This window comes from Armigeres subalbatus, chromosome 1 (assembly GCF_024139115.2).
Source record: "Armigeres subalbatus isolate Guangzhou_Male chromosome 1, GZ_Asu_2, whole genome shotgun sequence".
NCBI classification, from domain to species: domain Eukaryota; kingdom Metazoa; phylum Arthropoda; class Insecta; order Diptera; family Culicidae; genus Armigeres; species Armigeres subalbatus.
Window position 1 is genome coordinate 278,424,328 of NC_085139.1, and position 19,946 is coordinate 278,444,273.

Consider the following 19,946-nt stretch of genomic DNA (forward strand, 5'->3'; position numbering starts at 1 on the left):
ATTGATGCTTTTAATAAATTTTCATATTTCGATCGGCACCATGCGCTCTATTTCGCCAAAATATCACGGTATTTGAAACATATTTTCAATGGGATGTTTTCGATAACTATAATTACGCCTTCGTGTTAAATTAATCGATGATTTTGATGCTGGCATCAAAAACATGGCCGCTTCGCAGATCCCTGGATTAGTCAAATCGTCGTTTGAATCTTTGTTTACAAAAGCAGATAAGTCGTTTTGAAAATTTTGTCTTGACTTCCCAAATCCAATGCTCCGTTATGGATGTTTTAGCTAGCTACCCGGTAAAAATCGTTTACTCATTAATGGGTACTTTTTCTCTGCTATCTCTTTCTCTCTGCTGAAAAATTTACCCATTTTGGGAGAATAAGTAGATTTACTCATTTAAATGAGTAGATCCACTTATTCTCCCAAAATGGGTAAATTTTTCAGCAGAGGAAAAGAGATAGCAAAGAAAAAGTACCCATTAATGAGTAAACGTGTTTCTCCGTGTATGGTCACACTCAAGGGCATAGCCAGAGGGGGGCTCTCCATGGGAACTTCTGAATTCCTCCGGAAAGTTATCCACAAATTCCTCTGAAAATCGTTCGAAAATCCTTCTCATGTAATTGTAATTGCTCCTTATCTAGAAACCCCTCACTAATTTTTTTAGGAAATTCACGAGGAAATTCCTTGAAGATTTCTTTTCTTCTCTCCAAGATTTACTTCTAGATATTTCTTCGGCTATTCTCTCTTCAGGAAGAATCCGGCATTTCCTTCAGGAATGCATTCGAGAGTTCCATCAAGAATACATACGGAATTTCTTCCCAAAATTCTACCAGAAGTTTCTTCAAAAAATTATGACGGAAATACTCCGATTTAGCTCCATAATTTCACTTGTAAATCTATAAGAAATTCCTTAGGAAATTCTTCTAGGAACTTCTCCGGGCATTCCTCTCGGAACTCTTCCTTTAATTCCTCCGGGATTACTTCCAGGAAATTTTCCGGGAATACCTCCTGTAACTACCAATGACGCCCATGCGTCTGTGGCATGGACGTTCTTACGTCCCGAGCCAGCTCACCTTTTATAACCTCTCAGGGTCGGCACAACGTGCTGGGGAAAGACTCACCTGTATAAATTTTTGCTCTCAACCTGAAAATAACTTTTCTTTCGGCGCATGCAATAACTTAATCGTTAAATTTGAGATTAACACCAAGCCCAAGAAAAAGCTATATTTATTCTCAATCAAAATTATTTAAGAAAAAGAACTAATACGACTCTCTCACTGCCCGAAGTTTTCACCTACTTGTAGCGTTGTCGTCGTCACCGAGACTGTCACGGTTCCGGCGACCGTTCTTCCGCCGCGCTCTGCTTCTCTGGATCGCTTCACTCGTCGCAGGGCTGGTGTTCGATTATCGAAGTTGGTGGTGCCAGGTCGTTTGTTAACGTACGACCAGTTCGCATCTGGGAAGGCTTCACAATTCACTTCACTTTTCTTCGGGAGGAATTAAACCTAGCATGCAGTGCGACACCTTGTCTAACCGGTCAAAACTCGCTGACAGTTCCCACTCGTATCGACTTAAACGTACTAACCGGAAGACGACCTCTTCGACTAACTGGCCTCAACGTTAGCTATTAGGAGGACCAGGAATGCCACTAGGTGGCCACTAAAAGCACAACTTGCACTGCACTTTTAATATATGTGGCATGCTAGGTATCTTAGAAGTAGTCACACTACTAAAACGTCTTTTGTGAATCCACCGTGTGATATATTTCACTATCGGGTAAAACTTTCCGAGCGAATAAACGTGGGTCAATAACCACCGGTAGAGAAAACGGATTCACACTTGCTGAACACTGTATATTAAAATACACAGACACCGTCTATCTTGGCTTCCCAGGATCTAAGAGACCCATGTGGGGGCTGCTTGTCCCTTATATAGCTTCTAGGTACCACTATCAGCTCATCAGTAACGATCATGCGATTTTCAGGGTTCTTTCCATCCATATCATTTTGGGTAGGGTGTGATAGTGAGGCACGTGAGCTTGCCTCCACGAATACTCTCGTGGTCCAGTGGGGTGGCTGTGCTTAGATACATATCGAGCAGTGGAGCCTATCTACGAGAGCAATATTCAAACTTATCAAACGATATCTCTCAATCTAGTACTTCAATTAGATTCTGGTTAGGGTCGTTGGTGAAATTGTGGCAATAAAGCAAAATTTAATTATATAAGGTACACTGGGGGAAGTGGAAAAAGGGGGTAAGTGTAAAAATCTACTCAAAAAAATGGAATTGTACATACTTTACAGTTTTTACCACATCATAACATTATGCAAGAATATACTTTGATGCTCACACTAATACTATGTTGAAATTTGTATATACATACACTAACATGATTAACGCATGAACTGTATTTTTAGGTTTCTCGAAAAGTTGATTTTTCCATTCATAAAGTCAATTCTTATTTGCACCAACTGTCCCTTTTTCAAGTGAATTTATATCACAGGTGACCATTATAATACTATTAAACTAATCCCCTTCAATTGGTAATGGTTTGTACCAAGAAAGGAAATAATTCAAAGATTTTACACTTACCCCAGGTATCAAACACTGCGGGGGAAGTGGATAATGTTCTAATTACGCATTTTTTCTCTTCCCTTCAGGGTTTATTTCGATAGCTGTGAATCTTAATATGTTCCTTCTTTGTTATCATTGTGATTCCAGTGGTGATTGGACTAATATAAATGAGAAAATGCCTGATTAATCCACCTGATGCCTTTCACATAATTTACATATGCAAAAAAATGTATAAGAAAGTTAAAAATAGCACTGATAGGTAAATATATTGTATAATTCACATTAGTTTTTATTCATAACAAGTTTCGCCGTTGAATGCAATTTTTTTGCGAACAAATTGGTTAAGCACAAGTGCTTAAGAATAGCTGATAATGTTGTACGTGCACAAACATATAAATACGCACACACAGACATCATCTCCATTCGTTAAACTAAGTTGATCAGTTTACTATCCTATAAGGTCCATTTTTCCAATAAAAAGTTTATCTTTGGGACGAACATATAGATTTTACATACACTTAGTGTTCGAGATCGCAACACCAGCCCTGCCCTAGCTATTACGAGAATTCTTTGAGGATATATTCCGTTAAGATAATGAAATTATCCCACAAAAGATACTCAGAGCAATTATCGTATTGATTTTAGTTATATGTAGCTACTCATCACTATTGAAGGTCGAGGTAACATGGGTTTTCCACTTACCCCATCCCACTAGGATAAGTGGAAAAACAACTCCTAATTTTAAAATCTATTTCCATAAATTTCAAACTACCAAAACGGTATGAATTACCGAACAGTTGGTGCAAAATTGACTGTTTTTGATAGCCAATTTTGATTGAATGCATTTAGATCATTTAAACTGGTTTTACACTCATTCAAACATGCACTATCGATTTATCCTTTTCCACTTCCCCCAGTGTACCTTAATACAAGTGTAGTTATTGCATGTAATTTAAATTTACTGTCACTAGTATATTATTTTAGGCAAAACTGACACCAAAATGAAGTATTTTGGGTTGTAGCATTTTGAAAATGTTACACTCCAAACATTCAATAGCGAAATCATCTAGCATTCCAATCTGGAATTCTTTTCGCAATTACTTCAGAATATCCTTCAAGAAATCCTCTAGAAATATCTTCATGAATTTCTCCTGGAATTCGTCCAAGTATTTCCCCAGAAATTCTTACAGGTATTTTTCGGGAGTTTCTTCAGGTACTTCTCCAGGAATTTCTCCGGGAGATTTTCCGCGGAAGTGTACTAGAATTCCTTCCGGACTTCACTCGGAATTTACTCGGATATCTGCCAAGAGTTCTTCCAGAAATTTCTTCGGAACAATCCGCAGGGATTTTCTTCAGCAATTCATCTGGGAATACTTTCAGGATTTCATCTGGGAATTTCTGCATAAATTATTTTTCTGCATATTTTATTTTTTCTCTTCCTATAGGGTATTCCACCGGATGTTCTTTTGAAGTTCCACCAGTAGTTCCTTCGGGAATTCAATCAGGCTTTCTTCCAGGAATTCATTTAGCATTTCTTTAGACATTTATCTACAAATTCCTCCAGAAGTTCCTCGAAGAATTTCTCTGGGTGTTCATACGGGAATTCCTCCGGGAGGTTCTTTTAAGAATTTTTCCAGGAGTTCCTCCTGGAATTTCTTACGGAAGTTCCTTTGGGAGTTCATCCTGGAATTCTTACGAGAGTTCCTCCAGGATTTCCTCCGGAAATTCTTCCTGTACTGCCGCTAACCGCAAGTTGTGCACATCTGTATATGGAGGCCCATATACAGATGTGCTCGACTTGCGGTTAGCGGCAGTGTAGTTCTTCAATAAATTCCTCCAGAAGTTCCACCGGCAGTTCCACCGAGAATTCCTCTGATAATTTCTCCGGAAAATCCTATAGAAAATCCCCCGGGAGTTCCTCCGGAAATTACTCTGGGATTTCCTCCGGGAGTTTCTTTTCAGAGAAACACCATGAGAAACTCCCGGTGAAACTCCCGGAGGGATTCTCGTAGAAACTGCTGGTGGATCTCCCGGAGGAATTCCCGAAGGAACTGCCGGAGGAGCTCCCGTAAGATCTCCCGGAGGAATTTCAGGAGGAACTCCTAGAAGAATTCCTAGAGGACCTCCCCAAGTAGCACACGCAACATCTTCCTAAAAGCACCTTGTTTCTATTCAGTTTCATAAAAGGCATTGGAAAAACATCAAAGCACGAAAAAGTTGCATCAAGATGTCAAAAACGTTCGAATTGTGATCAATGTTTCATTAAAATTGCAATGCAGTACGTGTTTGACATTTGGAAACAAACAAACAAAGAATACTGCACCTTATGTTGCAAATACGAAACAAAACCATCAAGTTGCATATTTTTTGCCATGTAACTTCAATGCGTCTTTAAAAATTTAATTGTTTGTTTAAATTAAGTTGCAGACAAGTTGAATGTGTCTTCATGTTTAATTTAGCATCGTTCAACGTTTTGACAACTCACATTTTTTTTCCTGTGATGGTGCAATCAAGTAACATGAAACTCGAGTACAAAACTTCATAATCGAATGGTTTTTATTGTGAATCAACATGCAGTCCCTTCGAAGTGTTGAATCGTGCTGTGGTAGAGTGAAGGACTATCAATCACAAGATCCATAAATCGAATCCAGTTTTATATTTTTGGTTTATTTTTTTTCCGCTGTAGTATTTTGCAACATTATTGAAATTTTACTGCAATCCAAGATGTTTCCATAGGCTCCACCTCTTGCGCTGTTTAGATTGCAAGAGAGTTATATTTGATGGCACATACGCAAAGATTGTTTCTTTCCGAATAGTTGCAACACAGCGAAATGTTCAGTAGTGAAACAAATTGTGCTGCTTGGGTCCCGGATGAGCTACCAGAGAAACTATCGGAAGAACTTCGGGAAGAATTTCCAGCTTAATTTCTGAAAAAAAGCCTAAATGATTTTATGAAAAAAAACCTGAATAATTTCATGAAATAGCTTTGGTGGAACTCCCGGAGGAATTTCCGGAGAAACTCCCGGATGAATTGCTGCTGGAATTCCCGGAGGAACTCTCGAAGGAATTTTCTGGAAGAATTTCTGAAGAAACTCCCGGGAGAATTGTCAAAGGAACCCCGAGGAAACTACCAGAAGCATTCTCGGAAACAAGAGAATTCATCTTATAGACAAATCTCGTCTAGCTGAAACCTTTATTGGGGTTTGTAGCTGGACCATCATCATCATCAGAGGACCTCCCGGAGAATTCCCTGAGGAGCTCGCAGAGAAATTCTCGGAGGAGCTTCTGGTGGAAAATCTATATAAATTCCTGAAGAAGCCTAGATAAATTGCAATTCTGCCGAAATTCCCGGAAGAATTTTCAGAGGAACTGCCGATAGAACTACCGGAATAATTCTCGAAGGAAATCCTAGAGAAATTCTTGGTGGAAATGCCGGTGGAACTCCTGGAAGAATTCCAGGAGGAATTTTCGGAGAAACTCCCAGTGGAAATCTTGAAGTTTCCACCGGAACTCTTTCAGGATTTCATTGCGAATTAATCTAGAAATTCCTCCGAAAATTCCATTGTTGATTTCACTTTCGGTATAATTTCTGTATAAATTTCCGGTGGAATTCCTGGTGAAATTCTTTGAAATTTTCACAAGAAATTATTCGAAACAATTCACGGAAAATTTTATGGAATTTACACAAGAAATTCGAAGATTTTTCGTGAAATTCTCAGGAATGTTTACTGGCAATTCTGCGGAATTTCCACGGAATATTCTTATTCTTAAAAATTATGGGAAACAGCATGAAATTATTTGAATTATTGCAATTATGGAGAACTTATAAAGAAGTTCGTGAAGATTTTCTTGGAGTAAATAATGGTGGAATTTTTGGATCAATTCCCGGCAAAATTTATGGTGGAATTCGTGAAGACACTGCCGAAGAAGTTGCTGGAGGCATTCCTAAAGAATCCCTGATAGATAGAATGTCAGGAGCAATTGTTGAAGGAATTCGTGGAGAAAGCTTGCATATTGATTTTTCTGCCTATTTTGTCATAAATATTATTTCAGAGAGGATTTGTTTAGAAATTCAGATGTATGGTTCTAGTTTTCTTAAACTTATGGAAGAATGCAGGATTTTTATAATATTTTTTTTAGCCGATTTTATATTCTTTCTGAATACTAAGTTCGTAAATATAATTCTCACTTTATTTAAAAATATCTGATGAGCAATAAATCACGCATTTTTAAATCCATTATTGTTTTAATCATTATTGTTTCGATTTGGTTTCATGTGTTAATATTCATGTGTTTTTATAAAACTACTATAAAACTACGATTTAGAAGACCAAAAGTTGCCAAAGGTTGCCCCCCCCCCTCCTAGAAATCCTGGCTACGCCCATGGTCACACTCGTGTTCGATGCCCTGGACCGCAACGCTACTTAACTGTTCTGGTGACTATCACGTGGAAGAGGAGTGCAGCGAGGCACCATTCTGCCATAATTGTAAGGGAAACCATCGTCCGACCAACGCCAGTGTCCGGTTTGCAAAAAGGAAACAGAGGTCATTAAAATAAAGGTGGCAGTAATGAAACGAAAAGACGATGAAATCACCAAATTGCGGGAGGAAATCAGGTAAAATGATGAGCGCAACGATCAAATGATGGCCTTCATTAAAAAAAAACGTAGCATGCCGTCCAAGTAAAACAGAGCCATACCAATGAATCCATTAGCCAGGAAAAGCCGTATAACCGTGAGCAACGACCACTAGCCTACACGACAACAGGTCTCACCACTCGATCCAGGAATAATTCCCCCGCCGTTCAGGAGACTAAGCGAGGACGAAATACAACCCTCCAAAATCGGCCACCTCACCAGATCCAATTCCGCCGCCAAAAAAACGCCATCACCCACGACCTCACGGCAATGGGCTTCTCCAGCGAGGAGTCGGAGATACCGGAGACTAACCCTAATCAAGGTCTTCGATAATTTCACTCCCCAACATCGCATGGAATACAATGACGACCAAGGCATGAACACGGATAATGAGTTAAATCGGTTCGGGAGTAGGGAAAGTGTAGTACCTCTTCCAATGCAAGTACGGCAGGTTGAAGGAGTCATCCGGGACGTCTTACCCCAACCTGTTGATGGCGAATTTGCCTCCGTAGCCGATGAAAACATTGATCACACTACGACACCGGAAACATGGGATAGACGGCAGGGGGAAGGGGTAGCCCTTCTTTGCCCTGGCCGCCGCCCTTTACAATCGAATACTCCAACGCCATCGACACCCCGGGATAGAGGGCAGGGGGAGAAGAGGCCTTCCTATGCCCTCGCCGCCACCGTACCCCAGCAAGCATGGCTGTTGTCGGTATTGGAAATACTAGTGTAATGGTTTCGACAGCGGCAAAGCGTCCCACAGGCAAGTCTAGGGGTTCCATTTTTCCCGGGAATCAACTTAACGGGAAACAGGAAATAAAATGTTAACTTCCCGGAATTTCCCGGGATCCCGGGAAATAAAACATTTGTGCGAAACTCAAAATCGTAACGTGAAATAATAACGTAGGATAAAAACATACTCCCGACCTCAAGGGATTGATGATTAAAGAGTTGTTGAAAAGTCTGAAAAATTTGCTCTCTTAAGTCACTCCTGACGGAATCCAAGTTTCAAAGTACTCGCGTTTTCGGGGGCACACCACTCGATCGGAAGAAACGCACAACTGTCATTTTTGTTGATTTAGTTTTGCTGCGTCGCATCGCAGCATGCGTGAAAAAATAAAAATGACAGTTGTGCGTCGAGTGGTGTGCCCCCGAAAACGCGAGCACTTTGAAACTTGGATTCCGTTAGGAGTGACGAGTGACCTTAAGTTCGTTAAGTGTTACCTTTGTCTGCAAAATGTTCGCTGTATCATGAGCATCAGATGGCGGAGTTTCAGCACCTGCTTTCGTTAGAGAGTAAGATCGGCTGTGTCCAGATTATTCATGATTTTTATATTTTCATAATGCAAACAATATTCTGGTCAAATTTGATTTATAATACGAACCTTGATATGAACACTTGAGCACATTTTGCCTTTGAATTTGAAGTGTGTTAGCATTATTTTTTTTTTCAAGAGCGATAAAATACTTTAAGACGAGCGTTTTATGGTCGTACCTTAAAAATCCTAACTATCAATATTAAATGATTCTTTCTTTCAAACTTTGTTTGAAATTCCGAGCAGCACCAGAAACGCATAAAATGGAATAAGTTTGGTGAGTTTTTGTTATTAAACTGTTGTAATGACCTTATAGTAAAGACTAGGGATCCTACATTCAGAGATATGCGAAAGCGGCCATCTTGAGCCAATCGAACATTGAGAGATGTCAGAATCTGAGCCAAATGAACATTGTTATCGTTGCGGATTGAGAGGTATTGCGATTGTAATGAAAAAGATTGTACGAAAAGTTTCGTCGAATAAACAATTTGTTTTACAATGGCAAGTACACGCAAAAAAATATCGCAGTCGAAACTACCATTCCGAGGGTTATTTTAAGAATATGCACCGACGATTTTCAGCAGAAAACAAACCCGTTTGATTTTACCATGCGCGCAGTAAAAATCAACTGTGGCCCCAGTGGAATGTTGTCACTTGAACTGAAACAGTGGTGAATTTGTCCGAAACCATGGTAAAATTTACTGAAATTCCATGGTTGTTTTGAAAATAGAGTGTAGTCTACGAAATAGTAGTTTCTACCATGGAATTTTTTTCAGTGTAGAAGTAGTCTAGTTTATGAATGGTATTATTGCGATTCTCTTCTAAAATTAGCATATTGTCAGTTTCGCTGGTAACAAAACGCGCCGATCACTTTTTAAGCACCTTTAAAATCGTCGCCAATATAATCATTTTCAATCTGTGTTAGTTCAAAGCCAAATTATGAAAATATGCATGAAAAATAGTACTAAATTTCGGGAAATAATGTGATTATTGAAATCAAACAATTTTGTTCACAGTTGATCTGACAGATCTTATGGCCATTTTTGCTGGCGACGATTTGCTTTGCGACGATTTCAAATCGTCGCGGCCGATAAGGTGGGAAATTGATAATACTGACTTCCTAGTTACGCGCCGGGTCTCACGCGCCGAGTTGTGCGCCATGCAAAAAGTAAATAAACCAATGTTAAAAATATGTGAGCTTTCGGTGATCTTTTCCACATTCGCTTCTAAGGTATGCAGCATTTTATCGTCCCTTTACAAAATATATTCTTTGATGTAATTGTTTGAGTACTAAACTGTTTTTGACTTCATTAAGCCTGTGTTGGGTTCTGTATATTATTGTGGTGGATCTTGGTAGTGTAAACAGTGTAATGTGCTATGTAGTATTTTACATTGAAAATTGATGAAAATTGTATAAGTACCACAATATACTGAAATACCTTAGAGGCGCACTACTAAGCGAGGCTGAGGTGACTGAGCAAAATGCTAAAAAATCTCGAGAACCACAATATGTTCATTTGTATTGCACATTTATTTCAGTGATAATGCATTGTTGGACGTTAGATAACAAAATCGAAAGGTACCATCATATGCAATATGTTCGAGCTCCAACATTTTGTGCTGCGGCAAGTGCTGGCAGCGTTTGTTTACGAAAGTACAGCGTTACTAAATCGTCTGGAAAAGTATTCGCACATCTCTTAATATAGGATCCCTAGTAAAGACCTAAAAAATGTTAACTTTTGTACTCTGACATATCCAGACAGTAAATTCTCTTCATTATAATTTAGAAAAGAAGACATATATCAAAACAAAAACGTGTTCGGAACATAAGTCTGTTTGGAAAACGTATCGGGGTATGAATCAAAAAGTATTGAAAGTCTGAAAAATAAACCTCTGACAATAAACCTACCAAAGCCGTCACTGCTCTTGCTTAAATATCTACGACTTGGAGAAAATTTGTCTGCACAATTAAATAACTTTGTTCTTGCTATTAAATTTTTTTATCAAATACTATATTTTTATTTCGACTTCGTAATGCCCGGTGATTGGGCATCCTCCCTTCAACACGCTTTAGGGTTGAACCGTGGCATCTACAGATAAAAACTTATTTTTTTATAATATGGGGAGTAATCTACTTTGAAAGCGAAATATGCTATTAAATAGAAATCATTATGGGAACAGTGAGAAGATGTTAGTCAAATATGATTGATACTCGCTAATCAAATTTGCAAAATATGATAAGGATTTCCAAATACTTTAACCATAGAACACAGTCGTCTCCAAAAATTAGTGAATACTTTAAAAAAATAATTTCCCAGGAAATTCGGGAAACTAAAGTGTGCATTAGGGCAGTTCAAATTTAATTTTTTTTCGAAAGTCCAACTCCCATATGTCTATTAGCATCATTTTGATAATATAGGAGTCCTGGCAAAATTTCAGGCAATTCGGTGGCCATTTAGGGGTGGCGCGAAGTCAATTTATGTTTATATGGAAATTTGTATGGGAAAAACTTAAAATTTATTCAAATCACCCTACAACTCTTAAATCGTGATGAATTCAAATACACATTCCCAACCTCCATTTTTGGAATCTATTTGAGCTCAACCAGTGGGTAACTCATTAATTTTGATTTATATTTCCACTGCTACGTTGAGGCTAATTACACCATTTTAGCCATTTATCTCATATTTACACTGTCAATAGAACCGTTCAATTCACTCATAACTAATGTGTTATCCGGAGGTCTAATTTATATAGATTCCAAAAAGGGAGGTTGGGAATGTTCATTTGAATTCATCACGATTTGAAAGTTGTAGGGAGACTTGAATAAATTTTAAGTTTTTCCCATACAAATTTCCATATAAACATAAATTGACTTCGCGCCACCCCTAAATGCCCACCGAATTGCCTGAAATTTTGCCAGAACTCCTATATTATCAAAATGATGCTAATAGACATATGGGAGTTGGAATTTTCGAAAAAAATTGAAATTTGAACTGCCCTAGTGTGCATCCCGAGAAAAATGATTTCCCGGGAAATCGTTTCCGGAAATGGAACCCCTAGCCAAGTCCCAGTATAACACAAACACCTGCAGAAGTTTCCGCGACAAATTTCTCTTTTACAGCCGATTCATCAACGCGTAGGGCATCATCATCGTCGTGCGGATCTGTCACGGATAATCGCTCCGATGGCGCTTTTGCCCTGCAGTGGAACCTACGTGGTCTGAGGGGCAATATCAGCGAATTGAAGCTCCTTATCGCCGAGCCTTGCGTTGTGGCACTACAGGAGACCAAGGTCAATCAATCCGTCGTCGCACCAGATTTCGTCGGCAAGCACTATACGTTACTTTTGGAGTCGAACAGCGTACACTACTGGCAACACGGGGTTGGCCTAGCCATCCGAGAGGGCATACCGTTTGAGCGTGTACGCATCTACGCTCCGATCCAGATAACGGTAGTATATATCTACAGTAGACCTCTTCATGTTTTCAAAAAGTATCTAAAACTCACCCGGTCAGCCCAGAATCCCCATTCTTATGCTAAAATGAGCCTCCTGTCAATTTTTCAGCTAATTCGGATTAAATTTCGAGGTGGCTCAAATCGATTTAGTGTTTTTGGGCTATTTTCAATTTTGATAAAAATCTAAGAAGAGATACAAACGCCGAAAATCATCGCAACAACCTCTAAACGGAAGCTTATGGTGTGCTCTATAAGTGTTGTGAACATTGCGATTCGTTCCGTTCGAACAACTTGTTTGAAGAAATCCTAACGTCCTAAATCCTAAGAACGCGCTTGGTTGCTTCATCGCCGAGACGACTTTGGCCCATCAGTTATTAATTTTAAACGACGGTTCACACACTCGCATCGACCCGACCACGGGCAACACCTCGGCAATTGACGTGACCATCTGCTCCGAGAGTCTGGCTCCTAGGTTTACTTGGCGAACCCTATCGGACACTCATAATTGCGACCACTACCCGATCGTCTTGTCCATCTCCGGGTGGACGAATCATCGAGCAACACGACAAAAGTGGCTGTACGATCAAGCTGATTGGGCATTGTACGAGCGGCTTAGGGCTGAAACCGTCCGGCCAAATGCCGAGTGGGACGTTGACAGTTTCACCGAGAAAATAGTAGCAGCAGCGATGAAATCTATCCCCCCAACCAGCGGCCGAATTGGACCAAAAGCGGCACCATGGTGGTGCCCCGAAGCGAAAGTAGCGATCCGACACCGGCGAAAGTGTCTCCGATCCCTCCGACGCCTGAAGCAATCTGATCCGGGCCATCCTGAGGCATTGGCTAAATTCCAGGAAGCGCGAGCAGCGGCACGAAAGACGATCTGTAAGGCATAAGAACAGTCATGGGAATATTTCGTGGCGAAAATATCACCCTGCAGCACGACAACCGAGCTGTGGCGGACGGTGAATACTCTACGCGGTAATCGGCAACAGCGCCCGGTAGCCCTCAAGCGAGAAGACGGATTCATAGACGATCTCCCAAAGAAGCTGCAGAAGAACGGGCGAAAGTGTATTGCGAGAGATCGGCGACCTCCAGCTACCCTTCGACGTTCCAGATTGCGAAAGTGGCAGCTGAACGATGGCCCATAGATTTTTCGCACTACAACAATGATGCGTATAACATCGATATTACCCTGAGCGAACTTCTGTGGGCCTTCAACAAAGGGCGAGGTGCTTCAACAGGCCCAGATTCATCGGGTACCCTCTACTGCTACGTCTTCCGCTTGCCGTAAAAACGACGCTTCTCGAGCTACTGAACGATATCTGGCGTAATGCCATCGTCTTTCCTATCCCCAAACCAAACTGCCACGATTCCAGACCAAAAGCCTTCCGGCCAATCTCGCTCACCAACTGCATGGCGAAGCTCCTTGAGCGGATTATTAATCGGCGACTAATTACCGAACTCAAATCGAGTGGACGACTCGATAAGCGCAAACACGCTTTTCGTGCTGGACGCGGCACCGACACGTACTTTTCTGAGCTTGAAAGATCACTGGCCACTTCCGACAAGCAGTGTCTGATAGTATCTCTGGATCTGTCGAAGGCGTACGACACCACCTAGCGACACGGCATATTGCGAACTCTAAAGTCCTGGCGACTACGTGGTCGGATGCTCAATCTGTTACAGAGTTTCCTCTCAGAACGCACTTTTCAGGTGTCCATAGGGGGACATATTTCCCAAGAATACCTTCTGGAGAACGGAGTACCTCAGGGTTCCGTCCTGTCTGTGACGCTGTTTCTCGTCGCGATGCAGAAAATTTTTCGTGTGCTGCCCGCCGAAGTTGAAATCCTTCTGTACGCGGGCGACATACTCCTCGTGGTGCGTGGAGCAAAATGGGAAGGTTTGCAGCGCTGTGGATAATTGGGCAAAGAGCGTGAGATTCTCCATTTCTGTGGCGAAGTCCAAGACATTTTACTGCAGCCCGAGTGCGCGTCGAGAGCCGGCGCAACATATCACCATCGATCGAACACACCTTCCGAAAACAAGCCGCCTACGGATCCTGGGCGTCACTCTAGATCGAACGCTCACGTTCAAGCCACACTGACATACGGAATAGGACTAGTGAACCGAGGAGGGCCTGAGACCCTACAAACCCTCTCCTCGCCGTACAACAAAATGGTACGCCACGCTTCAGGAGTGTTTCTGACCAGCCCAATCATCGCGGTCATGGCCGAAGCTGGAACTCTCCCTTTAGAATTCCTTGCAGCTCAATCTGTAGCACGAACGGCCATCCGGATCCTAGCTAACAGCCAACACAACAGCACCCTTCCTCTGATCCGGCGAACGTCAGATCGTATCTTGGAGCTTACAGGTACAGCACTTCCCTCCGTCAGTCATTTAATAAGACTACCGAAAGATTGCAGCGAATTCTAGGCGGAATCGTATGTCATAAAGATGGCAATAGCGATCCCGAACATCAATACCGAGATGGTGATCCTTACGGACTCAGCAAGTTGCTTACTAGCGTTAGAATCAGGAGCGTCGAGACACCCGTGGATTCAGAAGATTGAACGTGAAGCACAAAACAAACCCGTCCGATTCTGCTGGATTGCAGGGCACGCCGGCATCAACGGTGACACTATGGCTGATCGACTGGCGAATGAGGCCAGGTAACAACCAAGCATCGATATACCCACCCCTTGCAGAAGATGCGCTGCGGATGGTCAGGCAGCAAACACGACGCCTGTGGGATCATCAGTGGCTCAATTCCAGAGAAGTGAAGTTGCGAGAAGTGAAAGCCGACACACATATGTCGTTTTCGGTTTTAAACCTGGGTCAGGTCCGACCCCGACTCTGAATAACCGAACGAAAAACGAATCGGGATCGAGTCAGTATGATAGTATTAGTGAGAACTCAATCCGTTTCATCTGTTTTGTTTTCAATTCGCATTTTTATCAGCTGGCAGAAACAGACATATTTTATCTATTGAATTTTGTTATTAGTTTAATTTTTTTCTTGTTTTATGAATTATGGGGGAAATCAGACGTTTCTTCTGTTAATTGTTTAATGACTAAAATGACTATTATTCCATCAATAAATTAATGTGATTAGGAGCTTGTGATGAATGACGACGACAATGTGGATTGCCGTGAAAGAATTTATGCCAATCCGTGTTTCCCGATAAACTATTATGCTGATTCTATATGGCTTTTTGGGTAACAGTAATTGTGTTACAGTAAATTTGAATTATCAATTATGTTATTGAAATAGAACAGAACAAAAAAATATGGAAACACTTTGTAAAAAAACCAATACAACATTTATTGAGATTTGGGGTTTTTTATTTTAAAACTAAGAATCAAATCGTACAAGAGTTGAACAGCATTATTTTTTGCTATTTGCATTTTTTTTTTGCTATTTTTCTCCCAAGAAGAGGGGATCCTTTGGAAAAAAATGCGATTTCGTCAAAACTGCAAAAACCAAATATACAAGAGAGGCAAATAATTTTTCACTACATAATCTAAACAGGAGATTCAACATAATCAATATCAATGGGATAAAATATGTCTTTGTCGGTTTTTTAACGAATTACAACTAAAAACCTTTCTTCCACTAAAAAATCACGATCAATTCGTATAAAAACTGTTCCTAAATAAACATTTGAATTTATTTATAAATAATCATTTATAAATAAATACAATAATTACAATTACAATTACAAATAAATTTGCTGATGGCAATATAGTTGCCAAAGTCTTATGAATGATTAATGCCAGGGTTTATACATTATGTTTATATTCTTCAAATCCGTAACCTTGAACAAATTATGTACAGACTGCAATAATGAATAAAATAATGGTATGAACATTTTGGTATAAATAACTTCATAGCGGCAGATACTCACGCTATTTTCCCATTGATAGAGCAATTATACCTAAAGCATATGTTCGAATACACAACGTAATAGTGATTTTTTTTTAATCTTTATTTAGGTGTTTTTTTAATTCTAGATTAAGTTCAACACCGACGTAATAGTGAATAAATAGCAGCTACCTTCTCGTCACTGCATTTTATAAATCACATTTTCAACAAAATTTTCAACCCTCATTTTGTTTATACACGGTAAAAAATATACAGTCCATGCGAACTGTTCTTTGAATATGCACTACTTTGGAATCAAATCAATATCAATAGCTGAGCTCGTCGCATTCAAAGACCATCACTTCCATTTGACGTGCACAATGTTTTGAATATAAAACAACAAAATAAAAAAAAATAGAATTACCTCAGCTCAGATCTTAAATCAATAGCCTTGAACCTGTGAATTCAATAGCATAGCACTTTCAATTCTAGTGGAGACATTATTGGTGCTGATCGAAGTGCTAATCATTTCAACATCTAGTGAGTAGCACTTTGATCAACAGTGTTGATCTTATGGAATTGTCTGCATTCAACACACTTGGGAAAGGTGTGACACCACTTCAAAATCAAAGGAATATCATTTTCAATAATAGTGATTTTAAAGTTGATCATTCAATAGATGGAACAGTTAAATTGAGCGTGTTGATTTTTTATCGTGTAGTTGAGCTACCATCTGAGGTAATCAGCGAAAAGTATGTCGATATCTGAATCCGATTCACTATCAGAGAAACTTGAAGACAGCACAAAATTAAAATAATCATTTTTTGCGTGGAAGACCGCAACAAAATTGATAAATATAACAAATGAAACAAACAAAATCAAATACCCATCCGTGTCTTTCATTTTCCTTTAGCGTAGGGGAAGGTGGGTAGACTTGATCCCCGGGGAGAGTTGATCACCCCCTGTTTTATCGAGAACTAAAGTAGTTTTGTTCTAGCGTATTTTTTAGTATAGATCCTCTAGATAAATGACCTTTATGTGGTGAGTTATTTTTTGGATTAACAACCTTATTTATTTTGCAGGGCGGTTTGTATGTTTTGACATTCTTAAAGATTTTTTTATTAGCCACGCAAAATTTGAATAACTTTTCATAAGAATGACCAAATGCTTTCGTTTTTTCACAGCACAAAGCCATTAATGTGCTTAATGATTTGTACTGATGAAAATGTCAACATTCCATCAAAGTTTTAGGATTTTTTGATTTGAAGTTATTGCCTCAATATGGGGGCATTTAATCCCCCATTAGTCACCCATACAAAAATTTGGCGAAAAAATTCAAAAAAATATAAATGTGTTCTCAGGCTTCTAATTTTTTGTAGATTTGACAGATTTGATGAAGTGTTGGCAGGAAAAAATATTTATTGCGTAGGTATCATAGAAAGGGGATCAAGTCTCCCCAAATTTTAAAATTGCATGTGCTGTCGAATTCAATAACAAAAATCGTTCATGTATACGCACAGCAATTCGAAAATTGCGTGTATTTTTAAGGAAAAATATTTAAAAAATCTGAGGGCACCTTTCTAATTTTATCAAAGCAAGTTTTTGGAGAGGGATCAATTTCCCCCGAATATTTTGAAAGTAGATTTTTGACAGCACTCTGATTGATTGTGTATCAATAACAACAATAATTTAAGGACTGTCATACATCAGTACAGTTAAATACTATATTTCTTAGAGAGTCTGTGTGGAAATTGCGTATGTTTATTTATTTTTGGCTGTGATACATCGGAAATCAGAAAAGGGGATCAAGTCTCCAGTCTCCCCTAAACATGAACACCAGTTTGACAGTTTGTGTTTGAATGTATTGGTGAACCTAGGTTGGATCTCGATAAATCGGCAAAGCGAACCTTATTCATTTTTGGTCGGATCTGGTGCGGATCGCGATCCAACCTGAACGAATAACCGAACGTTTTGACAGCTGTTAGAGCGGATCCAGTGCAGAACTAGGTTCGACCCAGCAATAACCGAAAACGACAATAAATGGACGGACTAGGCCAACGCTGCTGACCAGCGTGTGCTAACACGTCTGAGGAATGGTCACACGAGGCTGACCCATACGTTTCGATTGAAGAAGGATTCCCCACCTACATGCGAATGCGGCGGAGCCACACCTGACGTAAGGCACCTGATCCTTAAATGCCGAAAGTGCGAAAGAGAGAGGGAAAACAGCAGAATCAGCACAACAAGTTTGAGAGAAGCATTGAGCTACAATGAGGAAAATACCGAAAGATTTAAGAAAATTATCTTGAGCTTTTTAGTGGAATGTCCTCACTTGTCATAAGACGAGTTTGTACAATAGACTGATTCAAATTTTGACTTTTTCGCTCCCCTATGCTTAAACGATGACATTTGATGTTTTATTAACCCTCCTAAATTTTTAGCTAATTTGGATGTAACTAGACTGAGCACGCGCAGTTTGAAGTTTGTATGGAAATTACTATAGGAATTGCCACATAAGTGAAAAGCTGTTCCGTGTTGCGACCCATTAACTGTTCAAATGTAATCGACACGATGCTTTCATAGAATACTTCCTAAGCGAGAGGCCAGTTGTTGTTGCGAAGCGATTTGACTTTTGTAAGCAAAGTTATTAATGAAACAAAAATGCTCATTATTGATATTGATGTTATTCTTTTACGTGTTAAATTGAATTTACCACGATTCAGTATTTCTCTAATAACTTATCTTGCAAGCATAGAATCGTTTCGCAACAAAGACGATCAGTTTCATTGCAAAATTTTCTATATTGGCAACATATTTACAGTGGGTCCAAAAAGTATTCGTCTAGCTGCATATTCTTTAGTAAAATGTAAAACTTGGGCGTGATAGAAATGAAATCAAAAAACTTCCTTCTAAATTTAGTAGAAAACTTATCAACACATGATTATTATTGAAAAGCAAATAGATATTTCAATTACTTTTTCTGGCATGTAGAGAATATCCCAATTTCGTCAATTCCGCTCGCTCAAAAAGTATTCGTCTATTCAGAAAATAATCGAGTAAAACACGAATATATCAGTTTTATTCGCATGTAGTTACACTAGCACACTCTAGGGATGTCTAGCAACATTTTTGTCAATATTCAATGACAGATCAAATAATGTTTTAGTTTTGTTTGAACTTGGCGCGGAAAATAGAAGCACCATGGATGGGAAAAGTAAAAAGATGAGTCAAAATGAAAAAAAAACTTATTCTACGTCTGCATAATTAGTGCAAGTTGACTTATGACTTTGCAAGAAATGTGGGTAGGCCAAGGGTAGCAAGAATTCAACCATTAGATTGGTGATTGATCGCATCAGCGCCACAAAAATCTATCAAAACAAATAACAGAGTGGTCGTCAGCGATGGTAAACTGATAACGATGAGCGATTTATTGTGCGGAAAATTAAAAAAATCCTTAAAAACGAGTTTACCCATATAGGCAAGTGAGTTGGAGAGAAGAAGTGCTCAGATATGAACCAATACGAACAGAAATACCTGTGAAAAGTATGGGTATAATGGGCGAGTATCACGGAAGAAAATTCAAGTGAGCCATCAAATTATCAAAAACAGCTCGTTTTCAGCTAAAAATATCGCTGGAAGAAGGATGACTTTCGGAATCAAGTCATGTTATCTGACGAAAGCAAGTACAGCATATTTGGATCAAATGGCCGATGTATGGTATGGCGGAAAATGAATATTGAGATACAGCCGCAGAATCTCTTTTGAGCAGTAAAGTATGGTGGGGGCTCCGTCATGGTCTCTGAGGTGCTTGAGCGCAACCGGTGCGGGAAAATTTCACATTATTGAAGGAATCATGTATCACAAAATGTTCATCCGCATTTTGAAAGAAAATTTGAACGCCAGTGCTGGGAAATTGGGCTTTCATGGAACATACATCTTACGGGGTGATAATTACCTCAAGCACACAGCCCAAAGTACTAAGCTGTAGCTACTCTATAATACCCCAATCAACTCAAAAGGTCTCCTCAGATCCCAGATATGAATCCAATTTAACTCTATCGGAACGTTCTGGGCGACAAACTTTTCTTGAA